This window comes from Culex pipiens, chromosome 1 (genome assembly GCF_016801865.2).
Source record: "Culex pipiens pallens isolate TS chromosome 1, TS_CPP_V2, whole genome shotgun sequence".
NCBI lineage: Eukaryota > Metazoa > Arthropoda > Insecta > Diptera > Culicidae > Culex > Culex pipiens.
In genome coordinates this window covers 56,914,461-56,941,697 of record NC_068937.1, presented here as the reverse complement: position 1 = coordinate 56,941,697, position 27,237 = coordinate 56,914,461, and the positions used below count along the sequence as shown (strand labels likewise).

General features: G+C 35.5%; 1 protein-coding gene across 2 annotated transcripts in view; it reads left to right on the top strand.

Annotated features, from left to right (window-relative positions):
* LOC120426464 (monocarboxylate transporter 12-like) overlaps positions 1–27,237 on the top strand; it is a 362,289-nt gene that overhangs the window by 107,198 nt on the left and 227,854 nt on the right. Inside the window, exon 1 of one of the 2 annotated variants that reach the window (XM_052706463.1) lies at positions 20,427–20,789. The exons of the other annotated variant lie outside the window; for it this stretch is intronic. The gene's annotated coding sequence lies outside the window, so the exon portion shown is untranslated. Of the gene's footprint in view, positions 1–20,426; positions 20,790–27,237 lie in introns of those variants that run through there. 2 annotated transcript variants of the gene reach the window in all.

Below are 27,237 nucleotides of genomic sequence, written 5' to 3'. Positions count from 1 at the left end.
ATTGATGGTCGGCGCTTTTGGCAACCGGCCGCCGCACTTTGGCCTTTCAGGAGGGAGGACGGTTTGAGCTTTCTCCTGGAGTCCTTTTTTTGCTTTTTGGTATCAGTCTTTTGAAAATGTTTTGATTTTTTTAAAAAAATGGTCAAATTCAATTTTAATTAATTGAATTCAATTCACTGCTCTCATTGAACTCAAGTGCTTTTATGAATTTTCAATCTGAAGTCATGAAATTTATTGTTTAAAACATTGAAAATTTAAAATAATTTATGTTAGGCAACAAAAATCAAACCTTTCCGAGCGAGATGTGGTGCTATTAGCGTAGGCAAATCATAGAGGCATGAGGATGTTTTTATTTAATTTTTTCTAAATAAGGGTCTTTTTTGGGGAGGTAGTATTTTTTAGAAATAGCAAAAAAACTATCATATACCTACATATGAAAGTGTAGAACAACCCCGTTAATTTGCGGGGTGAACGAAAAACTTTGGTCGGGAAAAACCAAAGTTATCCTCGTTTCAAGTTTTTTATTTTTTTTTTTCCTATGGAACGAAATTTCATTTTTTGTTTGTTGTAATAAGTCAACATGGACATGATATATGGTTTAGATCATATCATTTCTTATGGGAAATGATGCAGGGAATATTTTTTCACGAGCACGCAAAGTGATTGAAAATAAGGGAAAAAATTATGAAGGTTTTATTAGAAATTTGGGATATTTTCTGATAAAATTGCACACCCTCTCCCCAAAAACCGCAATGTTTTTGGTATTCAGATCATTATTTTGATGAATTCTGTTTTGAGAATTGTTTCTGGGCTCATTGAGTATACAAATCACTACAGAGAAGGGTGGGTTTATGCTCAACTGTAAGTTTTTATTTTATTAGTTTCGGATTGCAACAGAATCAATATGATATTTGTGTGTTATGGTTATAAAATGTATCGTTTTCATTGTAAAAAAATCGGAATGCTTATTCGTATTAATGATATCATCAGCTTCACCGAAATTTGGCCTAGTCAGAAATGTTGATTTATTTTTTTTAAACTTTTTGTGAAAGATTGAGGAGGCATTTAACTCAGATAAAGTTTATAATTTTAAAAAATATATATATATATATATTCTCAGTAGCCTCAATTAAAAATATAGGGGAGAGTTGGGAGACTTAATCCCCGGGGACACTTGATCCCAAGGCTGTATCTCGTCAGCATGTGGGTAAAACAATTAGCTTAGTTCTAGAAAGTTGTGCGAAATTGAGTAAAACTTATTGTAGAAAACAAAGAAAAAAATAAAGAAATGTTAAGATTGAGTTACACATATTTTTCTAAAAAGTACTGCAAAAAACTTCCAAGAGATCTTTTTTTTTTTTTAATAAGTATAGAAAACACTCAAAAATTATTCAAAAAAATATTTTTTATGCATGAATTGTTTGATAAACATATCAACTCCAAAACCCTTACGCATTTGACGTTAAATTTATCGTCATACTATTTTTAAAATCAATTGTTTAAAAAAGTTCGTTTAGGGAGACTTGATCCCTGCATTTTTACAGTCACTGGAATCAGCCTCAAGATAGTATAGTATAGTTGTACATAACTTACTGAAGTTTGAACCATTTTTCAAAAGTTTTGTAAACAAAAATTACCAGCTTTTGTAAACATGCCCAATTTTTGTCTAAAAGAGAAAATTTTAAGTTTTTAAATATTTTGCATGCTGGACTTGTTATATTTTGAACACAAACGTACATGTTTAATGTGAAATTGCTGTAACTTATAGAAAATTAAAAGTTTGGATGAATAAGAAACATTTTGCTTAAGATTTCTTCAAAATGTTGAAAGGGGGATCAAATTACCCCCAACAACTAAAAAGTGACCCCGTTTGTTTGACAACAGTTGGTGTCAAACCATGGGGGTTTGAGTGCATGTAGCAAAAAGAAGATTTTTCAGCACGAGTCGTACACTGATATGCCACGACGAGTGCTGAAAAAATCAAGTTTTGCAGTGAATTCAGCAAAACTGGCTTTTCAAATCCGGAAATAAAAACCTTTTATCATTGTTTTTTTCTTCTGAAAAACTTTTGTTTCCCTCATGAATGATGTTTGTCGATGCAAGTGCTGATAAGTTGTACTTTTCGGCATTTCTGTAATAATAGATGCTGAAAAGTACTTTTCAGTACTGTAATTTTTGGCGATGACAAGCATGCCATTTTGTCATTCAATAATAAGGCGTTGCATTTTTTTATTTTCAAAGTTTATTTCAAAGTTTATGTCGCCCCCCTTCAAAATCGGTTCGAAAAATCAGGGGGCTAAACACATTTTTTTTTTAATTTTAAAGAAAATAGAAGTCTTACCAACTGAAAACAATTAGAAATGCATTTTCCTGCGTTTAAAATCATATTTAGCATATCTGAGATCAATCAAAAATATTTTCAATTTTTGTGGAATTCCAATGATCAGCACCGCAAACAGTTTTTCCGGCAAAAATAAATCTTCAATAATTGGATATTTTGAAAACTAGTGATTGCAAAACAACTGAGCAGGTGTAAAATGCTCTTTAAAACACTTTTTTCACTCAAATGTTGAGACCATGGCTTGTTATTTCAATCTTTATTTATTTATTTTTCTGCAATGTCTTTCAATAACCTATTCGATGGCAAGTCGTTTTATCAGGACTGTGGAGTACCTTTTGAAGAATTTACTGTCTTCTGGAAATTCAGCTACTCCACCTCTGACTCCGACCTCAGCTCTTCATAAAGACTCAAGTCCATCGACTCCGATTCCAACAATATCTTCAATACTCCGGCCTGCGATAATTCTGTGACTCCACCTCACTGAGGCAAGGCTATAAAATCACTCGAAAAATGAACTTCTTAAATACACCTCCTACACCCAAACGGCGGTCGCATGATTGTGATGCATGGCGGCATGAAAGTATATCAGAATCTGCATGAAAACTGTCCTCATGCATTTTTTGCGATATAGGGGTATGACATTTTTGCCCGTTACCGACAATTATCGACATTACCGACGGCTTTTTGGTTGTATTTCACAAAAAAAAACCATAACAGAACGAGGATTGAACTACCAACTTCTTGGTTATTGGTCCGATACGCTACCACCGCGCCATGGACGCTTGATGAAAAGTGAGTGAAAGAGCACCAACATATGCTTCTCTTTGGAGTGTTGCTCGGGGACGGGCCAGCGTTATATGTGTTGGTGAGAACTGCAGATCACTGAAATGTTTACACGCGGGCAAAAATGATCTAGGGGCTTGCTGCAAAAAATGTTATAAAATATGACATTTTCTGCAGCAAATCCAATGCACAGTGGGCGAAATGGAACCCAAAATCGGACTTAATTGAACGCGGCTGGTTCCCTGGTATGAAAAATAGTGTTTCTTATGTAAAAAAATCCGGGTAATCGATTGGTGATGGTTTCATCCACCGCACGAAACGGCAAAGGGTCCATTTTGCCCAAATTCCCTATTTTTTTACATTTTTTCTTGAAAATCGGTCTATATTTAGAGCGGAGGCTTTATGCGGCCATCCAAAATGCACTTAACTTATGTGAAAATGTCCCAGAAATCCAGTAAAAATATCCACTTGCACCGCAAAAATCATCTAGGGTCCAATTAACCCCAATTCCGCTATAAAAGCATTTTTGGCCATTTTCATATGTTAGGTCAGATTTTAAAAATCTGAAAATATTTTTATCGTAAAGATCAGACAATTTTACATAAGAAAGACGATTTGCACTTGATAGTTTGACACATTTATGTTGATATAGAAATTAAACTAAATAAAAAGATTGAAGAATCAATTTTGGGCCAATTTTGTCAAACGCAGAATAAACTGCCTTTTACATAATTTTTATTTTTATCAACATAAATGTGTCAAACTATCAAGTGCAAATCGTCATTCTTATGTAAAATTGTGTGATCTTTACGATAAAAATATTTTCAGATTTTTAAAATCTGACCTAACATATGAAAATGGCCAAAAATGCTTTTATAGCGGAATTGGGGTTAATTGGACCCTAGATGATTTTTGCGGTGCAAGTGGATATTTTTACTGGATTTCTGGGACATTTTCACATAAGTTAAGTGCATTTTGGATGGCCGCATAAAGCCTCCGCTCTAAATATAGACCGATTTTCAAGAAAAAATGTAAAAAATGGGGAATTTGGGCAAAATGGACCCTTTGCCGTTTCGTGCGGTGGATGAAACCATCACCAATCGATTACCCGGATTTTTTTACATAAGAAACACTATTTTTCATACCAGGGAATCAGCCGCGTTCAATTAAGTCCGATTTTGGGTTCCATTTCGCCCACTGTGCAATGTTGCAGATTTTGAGATATAATTTTCCTTTGGGTGTAGATATACCTTCACGTATACCTATCGACTCAGAATCAAATTCTGAACAAATGTCTGTGGGGATGTGTGTAGACATGATTTTTTGTCCACACGATTATCTCAGAACTGGCTGTACCGATTTTGGCCGGATCCGCCTTATTCTGTTCCAACTTACACGGACGCCCAAGCCTCCCAAAAAAGTTGGAACGGTAACTTTAACTCGCTGGTTCTCGGGCATAACTCAACCAATCGGGACGATTCTTGTTTCCAGTAATTTGTAAGAATGTCTAGATGATCCTAGAACTTTGCAGAACTTAATTTGATCAAATCTGTAATTTCTGCGACCGAAAACATCGTTCCACCTTTTTTCAAAACGACTGCCTCCGCGGAATTTTTGACGAATTTTTTTTGTACGCGAAAAAAAAAGTTGGAACGATGTTTTTAATCGCAAAAATTACAGATTTGATCAAATTAAGTTCTGCAAAGTTCTAGAATCATCTAGACATCCTAACAAATCACTGGAAAGAAGAATTATCTTGATTGGTTGAGTTATGCCCGAGATCCGTTGAGTTGAAGTTACCGTTCCAATTTTGTTGGAGCCTTGGGCGTTGGAATGTCAAATTTAATTCTGTTTAGTGAAGTACTTTTAAAGTTATGCCAAGAAAAAGTTTTTTGTAGCTGCAAAAAAGGGTGATTTTTGCATAACCTTAAAGGCCGGGTCTTTTTGCTTTTTTGACTTTTTGACCACGCGGGGGATTGGCAGCCACACCCCCTTGCATGCGTATCACCCGGTTGCCACATCGCTTAAGCAGTGCCTGCGTCTCTTCTGGAAAAAATCTGTATTAATTATGTTGCTGCATCATTTTTTCTCGACAAAGATTTACACGAACTTTTTATTAAAATATATAACTCATGAGACTTTTCACCTTTTTTATTTTGAAGAGTTGGTAAAAAAAGAGAATTGAAAATTGCTGTTCTAGTAAAATCAATCATTAAAAAAAAACAGATGAAAAAAATATAAAACTCTTAACGTGAAGACTTCCATCATTGTCATGATTTTTCGTTCAAAGATATAAATTTTGTGTTGCTTTCAATATTTTGACAACATTCCTTCAACAAATTGTTTAGAATAGTGCCCTACACATGCTGATTCCTTTTGGTAACGATTATCCCATTCCTTGTTAAGTTATGGAAATCGTCATTAATCAATGATTGCCAACTAGGACGTCAATGATTGTACCACAAAATTATATAAATTTTGAAACACAATTGCTTTAGATCAAAAATTCCTTCAGTGGTTTCAAGAAGGCAACAATCGGCACATGATGATACATTTTGGTGCAGAAATTCGTTAAATTGAATTTAATACAGAATATTTTATAGTGATGATCAATTTTCTTCGAAAATGATCAACGGCTTCACCTTAAATTAATTTGTAAATACCACCTAAAATACAACATGAATGCGAGGAAGGCACCAACCAGCTTAAGGTGGATTAAATAACGTTTTTATACAGTGAGTCAAATATTTGTCCGTACCCCCCCCGTACGGAAAATGTTTGTGATATAAAAGTACATAAAATTCGACTAAAGTGCCATGTTTTGTACATCAATCGACGCGGCAGAATGTCCTCTTTAAGACACTGTCATTGGATTTGCAAAAAACTTTTTCTTAAAAAATACAAAAATAGTTTACTGAAAAAAGTAAAATAAAGAGGTCAAATAATTGTCCGTACCCCTAATAAAAGTACAAAATCTGATCGATTTAAGTGAATTCATTTATGAAATGTTGTTTCTGTGTCAAATACTAGTACCTCTAGCCAGTTTGTGACAACTTTGAACTTCTGATAACTTTATTAAGCTAGTTTATATTAAAAATTGGATTAAATTTAGTTTTTTTTATGTAAAACTTATCAAAATATTAGTTTATAAACAACTATTTTTATAAAATTGCTATTTTATGTTGTAAGAGTCTCTATTTAACAAGTTTTAACAATATTTGTTCGAAATATACATTGTTTTCATCTTTTTTATTGACATTTTTCGACCAAAAATACTGTTTCGGAACAATACCGTTAAACAATCCGGATTGTCCCGGAACCGGTTTAACCCCTCGGAGGGAAATTTTCTGGTGGTCAGATAGAGGACAAAAAAACCCACCTCTTGCAATTTAAAGCATCCAATTTCGTCCACTATAGCCCGATTACGAGTCCCTAGTCTGAAATTTGAAATTTTCACTTTCCGTACTGAGAATTTTTGTACCGTCCTGGGACAGAATGTTTTGCTTGGGGAATATGAAAATTTCAAATTTCAGACTAGGGACTCGTAATCGGGCTGTAGTGGACGAAATTGGATGCTTTAAATTGCAAGAGGTGGGTTTTTTTGTCCTCTATCTGACCACCAGAAAATTTCCCTCCGAGGGGTTAAACCGGTTCCGGGACAATCCGGATTGTTTAACGGTATTGTTCCGAAACAGTATTTTTGGTCGAAAAATGTCAATAAAAAAGATGAAAACAATGTATATTTCGAACAAATATTGTTAAAACTTGTTAAATAGAGACTCTTATAACATAAAATAGCAATTTTATAAAAATAGTTGTTTATAAACTAATATTTTGATAAGTTTTACATAAAAAAACTAAATTTAATCCAATTTTTAATATAAACTAGCTTAATAAAGTTATCAGAAGTTCAAAGTTGTCACAAACTGGCTAGAGGTACTAGTATTTGACACAGAAACAACATTTCATAAATGAATTCACATAAATCGATCAGATTTTGTACTTTTATTAGGGGTACGGACAATTATTTGACCTCTTTATTTTACTTTTTTCAGTAAACTATTTTTGTATTTTTTAAGAAAAAGTTTTTTGCAAATCCAATGCCAGTGTCTTAAAGAGGACATTCTGCCGCGTCGATTGATGTACAAAACATGGCACTTTAGTCGAATTTTATGTACTTTTATATCACAAACATTTTCCGTACGGGGGGGTACGGACAAATATTTGACTCACTGTATACAGATAAGTATGATTCGATTTTGAAAGAGTAGATAATACATAAAGATCACCAAAAAAGGAACATGGAATAATACTTCGTAGCAAATACGGCCGGATTCTCAATATCATAAAAATAATAGAAAAAATGATCTAAAAATTTGTAAATTTTTGATTGTTGTAGTCCTAAACTGTTCACACAAATTCCTCTTATGCATTGTCGTCACTTTTGAGTTATTGATGCAGTTTGGTTCATAATCCTGTCCCCATCAGATAAATCCGCAATACTTTGTTCCACAAAAACAGGGGGAATCTGGTTTTTCACGAAAACTTTGCTCGTAGCATTATGCGAGAGATAGACGTCCCAGCTTGCTGTTTTTGCATTATGGATCATTTATGCGAACATGGGCAGTAAACCAAAAATTAAATCAAACTAAACAATTAAAAACAAATAAGTTAAACTACAAAGACGCTTTTATGTGTGTGATTCTTCTCTGAACAATATTCTTCGTAGAAGTAGAACAAAGCTTTACAAAAAGCTGGGTTGAATCTAAAAAAATCTTGGTCGTAAACCTAATGAAAAAATCTCAAATGATTTGACTACAGGACTTGGCGTGTGAGTAAATGGATCGATCATAGCTCAACTTAATTGCAGGATTGATGCGAAATTACTTACCGAGTTATTAATAAATTAAATTTAAATATTGATCATGTCTTGGTCAATATCAACGCAATATCGATGAAATTAAAACTATTGAAAGCAACAAATGACTCTTGTGCTGAGTTTGTGTTTTTTTCTAAAGATTTTTTCTTTTTGTCCGGCAATTCATCTCACTCGCATGGCACAAAAACTAACGATTAAATTGTTTCCCAGAGTTCGCCGGAGACACTCCACAAGCAGTACTAGCAATAGTGCCCATCGACGACGTCGAGAAGTAGGTTAAACTTTAGCAATTTCGCACGCGGGAAATTAATCTGCGAAACAACAACCTCATTGCACGGGGAAAATATTTACATTAAAAACAGTCTCTTTGGCGCGCGTTTGTTTACGGTTTCAATCTAGATTCTAGCCCGCGAAATTGTGGCAGATTCTGGAAGTCTAACGTGGAAGTCGAGTCATCTTCCGTGCGCGCGCGGGAAAATCGTCTGAGTCACGGTTTCAATCAACAGCGGAACCAGTTTGACGTGATGAACCATCTCCGGACGGTCTGACAGCTGTCAGCGTTCGAAAGGATGATGCGTAGGAGGCACTTCAGCAAGACTACATCTTGAAAGGCAGCATCCCTTTCGTCGTCATCATCGTCATCTTCGATCGTCTCGGTAGGGTTTTTTTTATCACAGCACATCAAACTCAAGCGATTCTGAGATTGAGAAATGAAGCCATCCTTGAGTTGATTGTGTACATAATACTGTACGCACTTGAGAGCGTGTTGTGGAGTAAAATATAACCACAGGAGGAATGTGTAGAATGGAGACCAGGAAACAACTAGAGTTTGAGTGGGAATTGATTTTTGTAACAGTTTTATCCAGCACACAAACGAAAGTACTAATCACATTTGTCATCAACTTTTTTTCAAAATCTCTTATGAATCTTAAACATTATGTAACTCTGTTTCAATTTCAATTGTTACAATCCAAAACGCCGAAACTCAAAAGGTTAACTCTATCCCGGACTAAGCAATTCAAAAACTCAAGCTTGATTAAACAACTCAACTAGAATTCGTCTATGCAACATTATCGAAACATAAAGGAAGTTGCGGATTAAAGCATGTAATGCTCCTCTACGACCGCCCAATTAATGAGCAATCGTTTATATTCTATGCCAAAGACTCCCTCAACAAAATCGTAATACACTACATTCTTTTTCCCTTGATCCGCAGTGCCGAGGATAGTGCCAAATTTATCGGATCCGGGTGACGACACTGCACCGTTCGGACTTGTTCATTGTAATTTAACATAATCATGTGAATCCCATAGACTCAGCATAGATGAGTCCGACAGGATAAATGTCGTGTTTAATGGGATGATATCGAAATAAAATCCAGTAACGGCAAACGTGCAGCCCCATAAATGATTGCGACAAAATTTTGGTGCAATCAAAATGGCGTTATTGTGTTGTTGAAAGAGATGAACACATGCCAGAAATGAAGAGTACACAAAGAAAAAAGACCTAAGTTTTGGTTTTGACGATATCTAAGATGAAATTCCCGCTACATTGAAAGACGTATACATTTTTCGGCAATATTCATGGCAAAGAGATGTCGAAGAATTCGATAGAATAAAAAAAAGTAGAGTGGGCAAATATCGAAGTATCATCCATTTGTTACTTAAAACTATCGATTTAATGAACAAATTCCACATCAAACAGATTATAGTGCGGGTTGAAATGTGAGTTAAGGCGAAACAATGAGGTGTACTTGAATTTAACGTCTGTGATTGAGATGATATGAACAAAAAACAATTCTAACTGATATGACATCATATCAAATCGATGAAAACTTTTCAAAAAGTGTTTTGTCGCGTTTGGAGTAATATGGACAGTTGGGGTAATTTGGAAACATCTATAAAAACATTATTGGTATCTTCAGATATATAGTGAAAATGGCAATTTAAATGACAAGGACAGTACTAAGTATGGAAAAACTAATAAAGTTGGAATAGGTTAAGGCTCTGAAAGACATCATTCCCGATCGGCCACTTGGCGGCCATGTTTGTTTAAGAAAAACATTCAAATCTTGATTCAGAATGTTTCAATCAAAAAATTGTTTTCTTTGTGTTGTTTGTAGAAGCATTTTACAGATTATTTTTCAATTCTTTTCAATTTACTATTTCTATACAACATTATCGAATCGAAAGTGAAAGACACTTTCTACGACCTTCAGTAGTTTTGATACAATATGTCAAAGGTATAAGTTTCCTAAGGCCGGCTGGCACTTCTTTAAGTTCTTACATTTGAAGGTTGGAAAGTAAGGTTTTGCAGGGATTTTATGGCAATAAAGCGGATCATTTTTTAAGAGGGTTGTTTGAACGATATCTGAGACATGTACGTATAAATATTGTGCATTCTATCCATTTTTATCAATAAAAATTGCAATTTTGGTAGAACTTTGATAGGCATGGGGGTTAATTGAACATGGTTTGTGGGATAATTTGAACACACCTTTAAGACTCTACCTGTCGGGAAAAAAAGTAACTTACATGGTTGGTTGAGCTGTTGAAGGGATTTAAAATGTTCAAATAGAAATGGGAACAATGAGAACTTTCACAATATGTACCTTAAATTTTCTTTTTTAGATATATTTAATTTTACACCGATTGTTTTAAATTATTTTTTATTAAATATCAAAGGCCTATAATATTTGAATTTTAGTAATTCTATAAATAATTGAATTCGGCCAAATAAAAAAAAATAAATAACTGTTTTTTAGGTTGATAAGTTTTTTTAAATGTCTTGTTTTTGAGTTTTAATAGAGATGGGTCATATAAATCAAAAGTTTAGTTTAATATTCAACATCATACTTGTTTTTGAAACAAGTGTTTAACCAATCCAAAAAATTAAGCAAAGGTATACATTTATATTACCCTGAACTGTTTTTTATCTTTCTGTTAAAATACAATTCTATCACAAAAATCGCGGAAAGTCATGAATTCTTCTCAGGGTGGCAGCCTTTGGTTTAAGTCCAGAGGTAGCAGCAACCGCATGAGTATAAAACGGTTGCTTCACGTGCTCTTCACGCATGTGATCGATCTTGGGATATTCCTTTGCGCCTCTTTTCCAAAATACTTTTCTCGTGCCTTTGCATGTAAATAATGCCCAGCCGATCGGTATTGCACTGCAGTCCAGTCACATTGTCCAGATTAGAGCAAAGGGAACACCGCAAAAGTAGTCCCGTTAAAAGACAATTGTCTTTACAAGACCCCGCGCGGCAAATAATAGCTGCTGAGAAGAGCTTGACAAATGAAAAAAAATGTCACCACGGTGTCTAGGCACATGTAGAAGGAGTTTACAGCATCTGGATGGAACAGCACTTTCTATCTCAATAGAGACTGTGTTATAGATCTGGAAATGCTTAATAACAGTAAAAATGGGTAACACGATACAATAGTCCTTGTAATAAGGATTCAGTGTCTTAATACTCAAACAGAAAAAAACACAAAATCTTCGATAAAATGTAGTGAACAAAAACAAACATTATTAAAATGAAAATGCCGCTACTTAACTAGGTTGATGGATAAAAATATGCTAAAAAAATCAAACATTCAGCTCATCCTTCAAACTGTGTCCAAATTACCCCACAAAAGGTGTTCACATTATCCCCGCAAAAGATGTTCACATTACTCCACAAGACATGTCTAAATTGCCACATATGGGTGTCCATATCCTTCGGCTGCCGATCTCATAGCTGCTATGGGCGATCCCCGCCTTATCCTCTTGGCCTTCTTGAACTTCTTAAATAACCCGCCTAGATATACCTTCACGTATACAGAATCATTTTCTGAGCAAATGTCTCTGGGGATGTATGTAGACATGATTTGTTTTTTCCTCACGATTAGGGGAACTATACCCTTTCTCAGCCTATTTCTATTATCGGCGCTTGATGGCTCCTATCAGCACTTGATCAAGAATTACAGCTTAAATAAAGTGTTTTTGACTGTTCCAAAGTAATAAATAGCTCAAATAAAAGTGAGCAAGCAACTCTCCATTGAAACATCTGAAAATGTTGATTTAATAGCAGAAACGGCATAAGTGATGAGAATTGGTCGAACGGCTTAGTGTGATTAAAATATGTATAATTCCCCTATCTCAGAACAGGCTAAATTGATTTTGGCCGGGTTAGCCTCATTCGGTCCCTGTTAGGGTCCCTAAGACCCTATAAAAATTATGTAGTTTAGTGAAGTATTTCAAAAGTTATGCAATAGAAAAGATTTTTGTAGAAACCCCGCATTACTTTTTGAGATGATTTTCCGAATTTCCAATAAGTGGCAGCAAAAAGCTCTCCAGCTTAAGCTTTTTATGGCTGCAACGTAAGTAAGCTTTTATAGCATTTTTCTAGCATGCATCCAATGGATACTATCTACGTGCAAGGAGAAGACACCAAAGATAGAGGTGGTTTAAGTAATGTATTTTTAATCTTTATTTATCGAAATCAATAGCATTTTTCATCGAATATGACCTCCAATATTCTCCAGTGACATCCTGTGGCAGAGCAATTTCCTTAGGGTGTCCAAATGACAACACACTCCCCTACAAGTCAATTTTGGAAATGTCAGCGTCAATGTAACCATAGTTTATATTTTAAGAACCCTTCTGGTCCTATCTGGTCTACCCACGCATCTCATTTCCAATACAAACTAAAGGTTTATTACAAGAAGCGTAACAGTTGTATACCTTCTCCCTTCCCTAATGTGTTAATTGATGTTTGAATGAACCCAAAGCGGTTCAAATCATAGAAAAAACTTTGTTTTACATTTAGCCAAGAACCGAACCTTCAATTCCCGGCCCGGACCAATACAACTGGTTATCGTTTCCCTTCTGAACCGGTACTCCTCTTGGGTCATGTGAAAAAATAACTTTTTACTGAGATTCGAACCTTGAATTATCAAATAAAAAATCCATTATAAAGCACAACTTGAAAAGTCTGGCTGATTCCAGTCTTTAATATGCCTCATAATTTGATGGGTGTGTGTCTCTGCTATGAAAAGTACTTAGAAACTAGCAATAATGAAGGTTGTCTAATTATTTAGCGCTGGTTTTTAGGTTACTAAGAGCGATTTATGGCGTTAGTGAATCTGGTACCATGGTTTTACACAAGATTTTCTAATTATTTTGTAATAACGTCATGATTCGAAATCCGGACACTTAGTAGCATATCATTTTTGATATAGCTGGCAAAAAATCATGCAATAGAGTTATCTAAGCCCGAGCTCACGCACACTAGCACCCCATTTGTTTTGCTGGCGGGTACAAAATTTAACCTCAATCTTTTTCGTATACGTACACGCAATACATGCGCACGTAGATAACTCTATAAGTTGGAAATGTAGAAATATCATCAGGATGTAGTATAAACAGTCTGTTTTAAGAGAATTCATGCTAAATATGTATTTTCCAACATTTTTTCATCTGAATTTTAAAATTGAAATGACTTGTTATGCTTCGAATCCCGGACACTGATAAAAGCTGATTCGAAATCCGGACACTTTTGCTTCGAATTCCGGACACTCGATTTTACTTATGAATCGCACAAATTTGGACTGAAATGTTAGTGAATGGCCTTCTTTAGGTCTCAAATAAGCTGTTAACATCAAAACAATCGATAGTTTATATAAAAATTTGCTAGAATTTAAGGAAATCGTAACCATAAATTTCCGCTTTGCCTTCCCGGTGCTTCGAACGCCTACGAAATATTTCAAGTGAAATGTTTCGCATTTTTGGTAAACTTATAATTTTATTGTATTTAATTGTTTTGGCATTAACTACAGCATTCAAACAAACTTTAAATGAAAGTTGATGTTCGAGTTCATCAAATAACACAGTTTTGGCATTCATAATGCGAACTTATATCCAAATAATTGATAAAACAAAATGAAGAGTCCGGGCTTCGAAGCGTCTGGGAATTCGAATCATGACGTTAGTTGCGACGGCTGTTTTTTGCGGTATAATTCGATGGTTTCAAAAAATACTTTAAAATACAATTAAGTGATTGTAATTCTTCAAAATTTAACTTGCCCAACTCAGAAAAAACCGTTTCATGACAAAAGCTGGTAAGTTTGGCAGCTTAAATAGTTGCCAAACGTTTGAAACTATTCAATAGATTGCCACTAACTCGATACTTTTTAGTAGAAATTAGAATTAGAAGATATTAGAAATAAACATATATGCTTATAATAAAACAAAAAGTTAAATTTTGGTTTATTTTTGAACTATGTAGTTTGCTTTTAAATACTTTAACTAAGCTGTCACAGCAGTTCTATTAAAACGAATATTGTGGGTTAGCCAAACTCCATGTTGGTAACTCTTTCACGGACCTTAGTGTCATAACCGAAATGCAAATATCGTCTTATTTGAAGTGACGCAATGGCTTGTTTTCGCCAAATTTAAGGAATGGCATGCAAAATTGAATCTCCAAGCTCAACAGAAATCGAGAAAACCAAATCATTTCCAAAGTCCCATTGCGTCTGGCTTTGTGTCTTGACTAAGTGACTAAGTGATTGATATTCGATCCTAATATGTGTTCGTTGAAGCCAACTTTTGCAACAGAGATTGTTTTTTTTTCAATTAACCTAAACCAGGATAACTTTCTACTATCCTATATGGATCAGTTTAAACTGATGAGTTCGATAAAATGAATGATTTTTTTTAGATGGATACTAGCGGTATTGAAATGAGGAGTTTTTGCATTCCATCGAATCATTCTTCTGATGCTTTTGAAAGATATGAAAAGCATCGACGAATTCGGCAAAATGAAAGACAAATATATATTTTCATTAAGGAGATATTGAAAGAAATTGAGGTTTCTACAGATATCCAACAGTGTGATCCATCTGTAAAACACACCTAACATACAAGTATCGACAGAAGGATAAACGAATACAAAGTTTGAATACTTTTTTGTAGTTCTTGAATTATACGTCTGTGATTGGGAAATGTTTGTAGTATTCCATTGTTCCAACAAAAGGCCGTCATTTAATGGTTTTGATCAATTGTAGGTTCCTGTTTTTATTAAAGCAAAAATTCACACCTTTAAACATATCTGCACTTTAAAAAGTTCAAAGGTTCTTGTCTTGGCTAAACTGAAAACTATTTTTTTTAAATGATTCCACTATTTTACTCAAGTAGCTGGCTGGTTTGAGTCTCTGGAATGTTCAATTGCTAAGCTGGGTGTGTGTCTTTGCTACATATAAACTTGATGCATATGCAAAACGCATAGCTTGAAACAAAAGTGCTCTGATCTGATAAGGAGTTCTTTGGCCGAAAAAATCCAGTCTGTTTTTTTCACCATACATTATGATGGGATTATTACAATTTCAGAGTAGTCATAAAGTTCACGTTTCAAGACTTTTATGAAAATAATGTTATGGTTTTAGAGTAACGCTCCTCAAAACGTCAGTAAAGTTCCCAATTTTAAAGTTTTTTTTTTGTGTTACATTCATTGGATTCACAAATGATAAACAAGTTCTACAATAAAGAAGGTATAAATACAAAATTTATGTCGACGGCGGTGACGCCCTAAGACACGGTACCAAAATCTGGGCAAAGGATTCTGCGTTTAAAGTGATACAAACGTATGACGAGGCACATCAAATTTTATTTAAACCATTTTTCATCGTTACGCAGCATCTTGCCTACCATTTACGCGTTTAATGCAAGCTGCTGGTGTGTTCCTTGATAGCCTCGTGATCCATGATAAAAGAATGAATAAAACATTCTTCATTCACTGCGTGATGATGTTGTAGACCTCCTCTTTCTAGTCTCTTGTACCATACGGTTTCAACTGCCAAATTTGTTCATTTTGAAATATGTTAATATATTTTTATTTAATTTTTTCAAAAAAAATGCATATATCATCTAATAAAGAGAGAGCATAAAACTACAGCATCGTCACCTGTGCCAAAGATGAATGAACGTATATGCAAACAACCTTGCCTAATGTTCGGAGGGAAAAAACATGAAGAGAAAGAGGAGAACCATCCAAAATGTAAACAAACCGTGCTCTCTCATTCTTGGCGAGCGTGCGCCCTCTCTTGGCACAGCTGCGACAGGTGAGATCACAAAGATTGTACTCATTCATCCCAGCTTCTCCTGCTCCCTCCAAGTGATGAACGAGGTGGATGCACGAAATAATGAATGAAACTGCCGCGCGAGAATGCTGGTCGTTGGGGCTCCAAAAAAAATCCCGGCAATGTTTGCGGCCTCTTTGGGGCAAGAGAGAAGGTGAGAGATTTTCTCTCGCGATGGTGGCGGCTTGAAAGCAAATTTGTAATCATTTTATGTACATTGCTTTGATGAATGAATAATGTTTAAATAGTTGATTTTATTCAAAACTAATTTTATTCATAAACCTTCTGTTTTGATAATTTAAAATATTGTTCGAACAAAAAAATTCTCACATAAAACTTAAACTTAGTCATTTTTTGACGAAGAACTTCGTCTTAGGGCTCTATACAGGGTAGCAATCCAAGATTTCGCGAAGCAAAATGAAACCGAAAAATGAAACGCCTTCCCCAAGCAGAGGGGAAATCACAGAAGCAGCGCGGCCGACGGTTTTTATATAAATATAAACGCCACTCCCTCCACAGCATTAGTTTAGTCGGTGGTCTACCACCGAAGCGAGAGAAGCACAGCTCTTCTCGCGAGCACCAGCCTTTCCGCTTCCCTACAAAACCACGGGAAATTTGATGGCTGCCTTCAGTCGGCTGTCTACCACCGAAGCGAGAGGAGCTCAGCTCCTCTCCCAAGCGCCACCAGGTGGCGTCTTCAGAAACTAGCCTTCCCTCTTCCCTACAAAACCACGGGAAATTTGAAGGCTGGCTTCAGTCGGTGGTCTACCACCGAAACGAGAGGAGCTCAGCTCCTCTCGAAAGCGCCACCAGGTGGCGTTTCAGGAACTGGCCTTCCCGCTTCCCTATAAAAAAGCAAGCGCCGCAAGGTGATGCCTTCTCTAAATACCACCTAGCCTTCCTCACATAAAGTTGAAAAATCAAGAATTCAGCTAAATGTTTCTTTATACGTTCTTCGTCATTTTGGTTATGCCTAAGGCTACCAACTGTACGGATTTTTTCCTTACCGTACGGATTTTCGATCCTCTCCGCGGATTTTAAACAGGCCGGATTTTTTGTACGGAATTTTTCGCATAATACGGATTTGTACGGAATTTTAACAACTTTTTAAAAATTCATTGCTTTTTTGATTGGGTCAAAGCTTTTGCTAATTAGACATTTTTATTTATCTGTCAGTTCGATTTTCCGGGTTTTCCTCAGTTCAAACTTGATTGTCAATATTTGTTCTTTTTAAATTCCTCACAAAACATATTTATCAAATAAAAGATCAAAAGGCTTTCTAAAGCTTGTGAAAACCTTGTGTTGTGCTTGTATTTATAGGAGCTTTCCAATAAAAGCTCTAGAAATGTTTTCGTGAAAACACTGGCAACGATATTATTCGTAAAAGCAAACTTGATATTTCGTAAACTTTTAAACGTTTAACAAAAACATGTCTATATCTAAAATTCCAAATTTATCTAAATAATTCCTTGACATTTTTTGTTATACCATGGTATTATGTCGGTAAAGTATACGGATTTTTGCTCAGCACGAGTTGGTAGCCTTAGTTATGCCTGTTACATTACCACTGCCCCTTTTGTTCGAAGTGATTTTTTCAATTTATAGCTTTCTATTAAACAATAAAACAATTTTGTGGTACGCTTATTTAAAAAAATAGTCAATTAAAACAGCGTGGAATGACCAACGACAGTCGACTCTCTGGCTGTCGATCTTCTCGATATCAATATTGCTCCATCCATCGATGAATTCTTCAGTCCCTTCAATCTGCATCAATTCTCTTTATTCCTCGATATTTTCTCTTGATTGAAGGATCTCTTCCTCGACGGTCCCTTGGATTCTGTTTGCTTTAAAAATCTCTTCCGGTTGTCAATATTGTCACTATCTCATGGCTTACATAGACATTTTTCTTAGCGAAACGAAGCTTTGAAGGGTGTTTGACATTAGTTTGTTTTTGTTTGCTGGACGTTGCCATGATTCGTTCTTGTGAATATAGTTTTTTTTTTCAAATTTTTAGGTTATCCAATTTAGGTTATCAAATTCGTTTGTTATGTTTAAGTAAGGCCATTGCAAATATTTTTTGAAGTTTATGGGGGGCAAACAAATAAAAAAAGCTAAATATTGAAATTACAGGCCACGGTGTTAACATTTGAATGAAAAATGTGTTATAAAATGCATCATACACCTGTCCAGTTGTTTTGCAATCATTGATTTCCAAAATTTCAAAATACTAACGAAACTGTACATTGTAATTTCATAAAAGTTCAAAATATTTTTAAACAAGTCCAAACATGTTAAATATAATTATCAATGCAGAAAAAGGCATTTAAGACTATTCTCAGTTGACTAGACTTTCCACTGAAATTTTGATATTTTTTTGAAAAAAAAATTTTTGTCCCCTGATTTTTCGGACAAATTTTGAAGGGGAGGGCGACATAAACTTTGAAAAATATTTGCAACGGCCTTACCAACAAATATACCATATTTTATTAAAAATAAAAAATTTAACAACACAGTAAAAAAAATATGGTAATATTACATCTGGGAAGTGGTACATCTTTTATTGAAGAAAAAAATATAATTTTTGGCTCTGAAAATATGTAATATTACCAGTTTCTGGTGTAATGACACTTTTCCAGTATAAATTGAGGTTAAATTACATCATAAAAGAAGCAATATCCAATCATTATAATTACACCTTCAGAATTTACACATTTTTTTACTGTGACCAGAGTTTTGATTATAAGTTCTGGAGCAACATTTGAAAAGGGCGCATAAGCATTTTGACAGCTAGAACTATTTTGCAAATTCCGAGACAACAGTTAACTATTTAACAAAACCCGCAGCGTTAGTAGGTAGCTGGGAAGGCCAGCTATTGTTTTACACATCGAGTTTTGTGAAAAAGTTAACTGTTGGCTCGGAATTTGCGAAATAGTTCCAGCTATCAAAATGCTTATCCGCCCTTTTCTTGTGCTGCTTTAGAGTTCAAGTCGAAATGATTTCGACTAAATTCGAAATATTATTGCTAAAGAATAAATTCTTTCTTGAAAAAACTCGATCAAACGAATGCAAACAACTAAATAATACAGTGAATAATAATTTAGCATAAAATGTAATATTCGGACTATTTACATTTTTTTCAAATTTTAGGACCACAGGTCCAAAAGAAACGTAAAATAACAGGAAAATATATTTTCAAAAAAAAAACATTGATATTTTGCTAACATTTTACATATAGTTCCGTAACGTATTGGTGTATGAAGCATTTTTCGAAGCTCTTTGTTTCAATATTATGAGAATTCTATAAATAAACATTCTTTTTGGACAGTCATTTAACAGAAGAAATACTACATGTTTAAGTCTAACTTTTAAAAACACACAAATGCAGGTAATTTCATACAAAAAAATTTAATGTCAATTTTAATGTTTTTTCTAAAGGTAAAAAAACATGCTGGAATTTTCCAAATTGAAAAATGAAGGAACACATGAAAGCTTTACTCACCACCATCATTATTGTTCATCTTACATATCTTGTCAATATTTGTGCATGCGCAAAATACACATCTGAGAATGGGTGATTTTTCTGCCAGAAAAAAATATTTTACTTTCACAGTCTACAAACTTATTTCTCGTCCTGTATAACTCCACAATTTTTTTGAACACAATTTGATGTTTAAATAGTTTGAGTTAATATTACATAATTGAAGAAGAAATTTCACATCATAAAAGGTTACATCTCGTCGAGTCGATTTACGTTAATTTTTAATGCTTGGTTTTTCAAAAAATCGATCATCACAAAAGGGTTGTCTTCCTAAAATAATCTATTCATTATGATTTAGCTTAACTTAATATATTTTTTTTTCTTTTTTTCACAGGTAAACATTCATTCATATCGTCTTCAAGATGCATGTATGTATAAAACATTTTAAATTTAGTAATTTTCCATAACTCACTTGTTTTATTTTCAAATTAAGTCATGTGAAATATTACCTGGATAAGTAAAGAAATAAAGTTTTCTCCACCAAAAGTAGTCACCATGTGGCCTCAAAACAGCATCCAACCGACTGGAGCTCTGAAGACGAAGAGGATAATGCTGCTGGGATGCTGTGAGTGCGCCACACCACCCCATGGGATGTAATGCTGTCGCACTGACTGACAGGCTGGGCGATGATGATGTTTGCTGTTGTTATTGTTTGTTTCGTCTCTCACTTTGCGCACTTTTCGTTGGCCGTTCGTTCGCTCGTTGGTCCGGCAGACTGGCAGCAGAGTCGCAAATTTCAGTTGATTATCATCCGCGTTAGAGGGTGCATCTCCTCCTCATCGGGTGGCGCGCTCGTGAGTGTGTGCGAGTTCCGGACCGGAAATTGGCGTCGCGACGCTCAGTTTGGGAAGTGGGTGGGTGGTGGGTGGTTTATGGAAAGTGCGTGTGTGACATCAACGGTAGCAATGTGATGATTGTGTGTTGATAACAACAACACGGCATTATAATATAATGTGAATCAAGGTGGGGTGGCCAGTGAGCGGGAGTGACAAATTTAATTGAGTGGAATTTATGCCGGGTTCGGGGGCATCTGGCATTCTGTGAATTGGATGGGTCAGTGCGGAGTGTGAATGGAAGGCGAATTACGGTTTGGAGTAAACAAGTGAAATAAAGTGTATCTTGTGGAAATAGGTGGTGTTTATTGTGTACTAAATGCATTATTGAAGATAAATAAATTAATGATGATCAATGAAATGAGCAACTAAAAAAGCAAAGAAAACTATATCTTTATGAACGTATCTAATCATTTTGATAGAAGGTGCAAACTATTTTAATACATATTTTAAACTGTTCTGGAGAAACCATAAAAAGGTGTCTTAAACACAATTTAAAATTTTTACCAGAAAAGGTCTTTCCTTCTCTTGAAAATGTTAGATACGTTCATCTAAAGGTATCTTGAAGAATCAATTGCATTGAATAGAAGAAAATTAATAGCAATGCATGTAAAACAAGAGAGAACTTAAAAAATAACTTGGAAACTCTATTAACGAGACCACGACCAGCTGAACAACAAAAAATATTGGTCTGATATTGTGGAAAACGCCTTATATTTCAAATGCTTTGTATACAACAACTTATCCGTTTGTGTAAATTATAATTTATAATTTGACTTTCATTCATTTAAATTCAACCTATTTTTCAAAAACAGTACATTTTGAAAATAGTTTACAATTAAAATACGAACAATTGTGTCAAATTAAATCTTTTAATTTATTTCTTCAAATTCTGCAACGCATTAATTCATTTATTTCGTTGTTTAAGCATCACTTGTGTGAAGTTTCTATCCTGTGCTGAGATGTGGACTACCTTTCAACAGCTGATTTATACAAAGTTCGGAACAGATTTTGCGGGTGCTTATAGAATCGAGTAAATCTACTGAAGGGAAAAATTATAAAATAACCTTCGAAATAGCTGAATTTCAATTTATCGGATAACCGTATTGTGTTTTTGTTATCCGTCTTAGCAGAATGATACTTCTGTAACTTTGAAGAGAAGAGTTGTTCCGGTTTATTTCGTTCAATAAATATTTTTTATAGTTGCCCTCATTAGGACAGCATCTAATTTATAAATCTGAATTCTTGAATTCAAGACTATAAAAATATAAAAATAAATCTTTTACCTTTGAGCAATTCCAGCTCAAATCAGGATTTTTTTTGGTACTTTTGTACCCGACCCCCTCTCCGATTTCAATTAAACTTTTTAGACATGTTATCCTAGGCCTATATAAGCCATTTTTGTGCATATGGAGTCAATTGTACTCGAAAATAACATTGGTAAAGGGCGTAATAACTGTAACTCACAGCGATTGAATCGTATCAAAAAGTGGTCAAATAAAAACTGTGAGAAATTCGACGGGCTTTCTGAAAAAATAAACTGAAAGAAAAATACACGCCACTTACACGAGATTTTTTAAATTTTAAGTTTAAAAGTTAAATTTGAAGGAGATGTCACGTTTTTTTACGTTCAAATTTATTAAGGAAATAACCTAAAATGTTACAAAAAGACTCACGGCAAACTTATAGAAAATTGGACGAGCTTTCCGGTAAAAATATTTTCGAGACTTAAAAATCAAGCCTGTCATTTAGAAATTGCTAAGAACCATAATAAAACCATTTTTTAACAACATATTTAACAAATAAAAGATCTAAAGCTAGTGAAAACCCCGTGTTGTGCTTAGCAAGAGTTGGCAGCTTTAAGAATAGGTAAAATACGTTAAAAAACAGACATAAACTTAGCATGATAAATTTATATAAAAGTACCAGAAATGGAAAAAAACATAAAACAAGAGGAAAAAGTTTCTCACACAACAAAAGTTGCATAACATGATGTTGCAAAAACGAAAAAAAAACACGAATCATAAATTGGGTACTGAAGGGTTAACTCAATAAAATTAAAAGATAAGTCAATTCTAATTTGCTTTACAATATTCTTGGTTTCAAGTTTATTGAAAAAGCCCATTTAAGGGGTAACCAATCCCCGAGAATCGAAATTGTCTGCAGTTTGCTCAGAATCGAAATCAAACATAAAACAAAATCTAGATGAAATAAGACGACTTGTTCAGCTTATATTAGCTATATTTATTTTTCTGTAGGGGCAATCCATAAACACTTTTTCAGAATTAGACCCAAAACCTCCTTCTCCCCTTGTGGAAAATTGCTCAAACAAAACAATCATTTTTGAAAGAGGTGTACACAGTAAAAAATAATGTAAATTTGGAAGCTTTAATTTTGAAAGGTTGAATATTACCTCTTTTATGATGTAATTATGTAATTATTTTACCTCAATTTAGACTGAAAAAGTGGCATTACACCAGAAAAGAGGTAAAAATGCACATTTCCAGAGGTAAAATTACACCTTTTTTCTTACATAAAAGAAGTACCCCTTCCCAGATGTAATATTACCATGATTTTTTTTCTGTGTAGAACTTTAAAGTCACCCCTGATGACGGTAAATGACGGTCTCAATGGTAAATTCACAGATATTTTTTTTAAATTGCAAAATTCTACCCTTATTGTTTTTTTTTTGTTTCAAAACTATGAAATCAGGCATGAAGTCTCAAATATAACTTACCGTTTCAATTAAAACCAACAGCATTAATTTATTTTGCCAGATTGAATCTGTGATAAAAGCACAACAAATTAACCGATAGTTCAGCTGTTTTGAACAAAAATTAAGTTGATTTAGCTGAGTCCCGCTTTCAATGATCGAGGGAGACCAATTCGATTCACTAATTCAATGTTTTCTTTGAAAATAAATCTTTATTTAACCATAAAATCTTTTATGCAATTCCGTCGTGAAACTACTCACTTTTCCTGTCATTCTTGAACGACGAAATAGCCTACTTTTCTGTACCAAAAATAACAGAATCGAATAGCAACACTTTTCAAAATAAATGCTGAAAAGTTCTACTTTTCAGCACTCAAATGGGTGCTGAAAAGTTGAACTTTTCAACATTTTTTTGATTTGAACGATTTATTGACAAAATACATGAAAATTTGACTTAAAATTTCACTCAGTGTGTGTTTTTTGGAATTGCAAAAAATGTTGTATGGAACTCGTTGCAAAACTTGATTTTTTCAGCACTCTTCGTGTTTATCCAACTCGGTGAACCTCGTTGGATAAATGTACGACTCGTGCTGAAAAAATCCTCTTTTTGCAACTTGTTGCATAAACTACTATTTCGTTTATTTCTTGTTTTTGTTTTCGAAAACATTCATGGTATTCCTAGTTTATAGTACAACTTTTATATTTTCGTGCAATAAGGATGAAAATTCAATACATTAAATTAACTGATGTCACGAAATAAAATCATTAAAATTGGAATTTGCAACCACGTGCCAAGGATTCAAATAACAGAACGGGACTTGTTGATTACACAGTCCAACAAAAATTAAAGCAGTGATTTTTTTTAATTTTGAACCGACGGGCAGAATGGTTTTCCACCATTGTAATCGTGTTTCTTTTTTGTGAAAATTCGGATACCTTCTAGTGATTTCAGAATGTGCAGAAATTGTTTTGTTCGGTGTTACTCTTTCTTTTGCAAAGAGAAGCCATTGAATTTACATTAAAATTTAGTCGCAAAAAGATTTGTCAACGCCACGTCGTGCCCCCCTAAAATGTCACTCCTGTCCATGTAGGAGCTTGATTAATCTGCCTACAATTCCATGCACGTCTCTGCGGCTGGTCACACACATTCCGCCACCGCGCCGCACTCTTCGAGAATCTATCCAAAACGCAAAATTTCGCATCGAATGATTGTCACTTTGCTGCCGCCCTTTGATCCGAGCCGAACTATGTGTGCTATCCCCCTAAAAGTGTCGGACCCGCTTAATGATGACAGCACTTTTGCCACTCTCCGAAGTCCGGCTTTGGAAGTGGCTCTTTAATTGGCCCCTCCCCCTCCACCTTGATGATTGATGGCATCTCTTCCTTGTGACTGGCTGCATTTATAGCCATAATTACGATTCGATCGTGAAGTGCATCTTCTTTAGGGATTTTTTTTTATTTCGATGGCACGCGCTTGCATAAACCAATAATTTTGTTTACATTTTTACGACTCATCGTTTGATCTTTTCGTAAGTACATGGAGATTTGTTAAACTCGCTTGAACCGCAAATCAGACAGAATGTTGGAGCTAAATTAAATACAACAGTTATGTCTTAATTTAAAAAAAATCATACAATTTGAACAACAAGATTGTTACAAACATTTCTGGAGTTTTTTTTAAAAAAAGGTCCAATAAACCAAATTTCTAGTTTTTGTTTTGGGTGTTTTTGAGACCGCCTTGAGTCAGGGGTATTAAAAACACCCAAAAAGCGAAAACTGAAAATTTGGTTTATTGAACCTATTCAAAAAAAAACTCCCGATTTGGTTTTTGGAGTTTCTAGAAGAAAGTCAGTCAGTAGAGGGTTAAAGAATTTATGGCTCATTGAAGTGCCTTTGATGTTGAAATTGACCTACTATCTGCAACAAAGTTATCAATCTTCCCACCCAACCTAAATCACGCACCTTTGCTTACACGATAAAATGAAAATAAGCAACTCTAAAAGCGGAAGAGAAAAAAAAACAGATCCACCTCCACCTTTTTGTTTGCGCACTCTCGAAAGCATGTTCGTTTTTAAAATTGAAGAACACACCTCGTGCGAATGCGCATAATTAAGCACCTGGAGGCACGCGATCCACTGTTGGGTGGATTTCGGTGGACTTTCGACGATCAGTGGCTTGTCAGCTCTCGCGAGAGGGGACATTAGCTAATTGCTGCGTGAGCTTTACATGCTCGCCACCCGCCGAGTTCTCGGTGGCTACCGGCCAGTTGGTGACATCAGATTCACGATTTGGGTCGTAAATCTGGGTGCGTGGGGAAATTAAGAGAAGATGTTATGAATGTTGTTTTCAATCAACGGTGATGCTTTTGTTATAATAAGTTTGGTGTTGAAACTATACTTGAGTTTAAGGATGAAAACAAAAGTCAAAGTAGTTATGTCACAGACATAACCGGAATGGCGTAGACTTACGTAAAATTTAGATATGTGGACATGTGGGTTTTCCATATATTAATTTGAAGAATTAGCTATATTCTTTAAATAGATTTACGGAATATGATCATGAATGGGAGATGGAATTCAGCTAAGGGCGTTATTTCGGGGTGGTAGTGTTTGGTGGGAATGATGAACAAGAAGAACTCTTTCGTGAGAAAATTGGTGGCCCTAAAAAGGACCGATTAGAGTTGGATGGTGGCGTTGGTCGCAAGGCTGCAGCCGGGAGATGTTCTGTCCAGATGGGTGATAGGCCGCGGTGGATGCTGCAGGTGCTGGCGTTGTTGATGGATGCGAAACCGACAAAGTTGTTTAGGAAAGCGTGTAGTATTTGCAAATGATTGTGGTGCGAAATTTATATTAGGCTGGTGTATCAACCAAAGTCAAAATCGGAAGTCAAAATGGAAAGCAGATCAAGCTTGAGGTACTCTTTCATAATTCATAAAATCAACAAATTTCAAATTTTCCGGTTTGAGGATATCAATGTTAAAATCCCCAGACACAACAATGCGGATGTCCTGCTTTGCATACCAGAACAAATTCCGGATCAAGAAAGAAATTTTCTGTTTGTATGTTGCACTTGGCGAAATATACACAACAACAAACAATGTTTGAATCCCATTTTCTGAAACTTTTGTGGCACAAATATCCCCAAACGAATCAGCCTCGAGTAAAATTGGATCATGTTCCTCACTTAACTGCTCAAGATCGTGAGGCATGGCCGTCGAAGAAGACGAACGAACGGCAAAGAGAGGAAAGAAAGAGACGAAGGAATTTTAGCGAGCCGAATGGGGGGAGGGGGAGAGGGGGCATAGGGGTTGGGGGCGAGAGCAGCCTCAGAAAGCTGTGCAATCCGTCGCCCCCGAAGACCAAAATTTGTTCCTGAAATTTAAATTCAAATTAGCTCGCTGCCTCGTCCCGGGTGGGACGAGGGCAACTCTTTCAACACTAGAATTTGATGAGACGTAAATCTTTCAGAAGCGCTCGCCGCGAATGCGACGAGCTAGTTGGATGTCCCGATTGTTTAACAACCAAGGCTTGACCCATGAGAGGCTTTTCGGCGGAAGGCAGCAGGCGCGCGCCTCATCTTGTTGATGCCTCGTCCCGAGTGGGACGAGGGATGGGGATTGAAGCACCTCCGAACCACAGCAACCACGAAAGATCCTAACGGTCCGGCCATCGAGAGGCAACTGGCTGACGGTGACGACGAGAAGGCGATGCGCACTTCTTTTCCAGTTCTGGTCCCTCTCTCCTGCTGCTGCTGCTCTGGGCTGAGCTTTCCTGCTGCTGCTGCTGCTGCTGCCGGTCCGACGTCTGAGACGTGAATGATAGAATGGGCTCTGGCGCGCGTTCTTATGTATGATTTCGGCCCGCTACTTCCCCTCCTTTTTCGCGACCGACACTCGGTCGCGTTGCTCGGATGATTTTCCCCTCAAAATAGGTACTTGACATTCCCGTCCGTGAGTGGGAAGCGCTCATTTTGCTTGCAAAATCTCTGCATTTTGAAAACATTTTAAAACATTCAATTGTTTCAATAGTTAAAC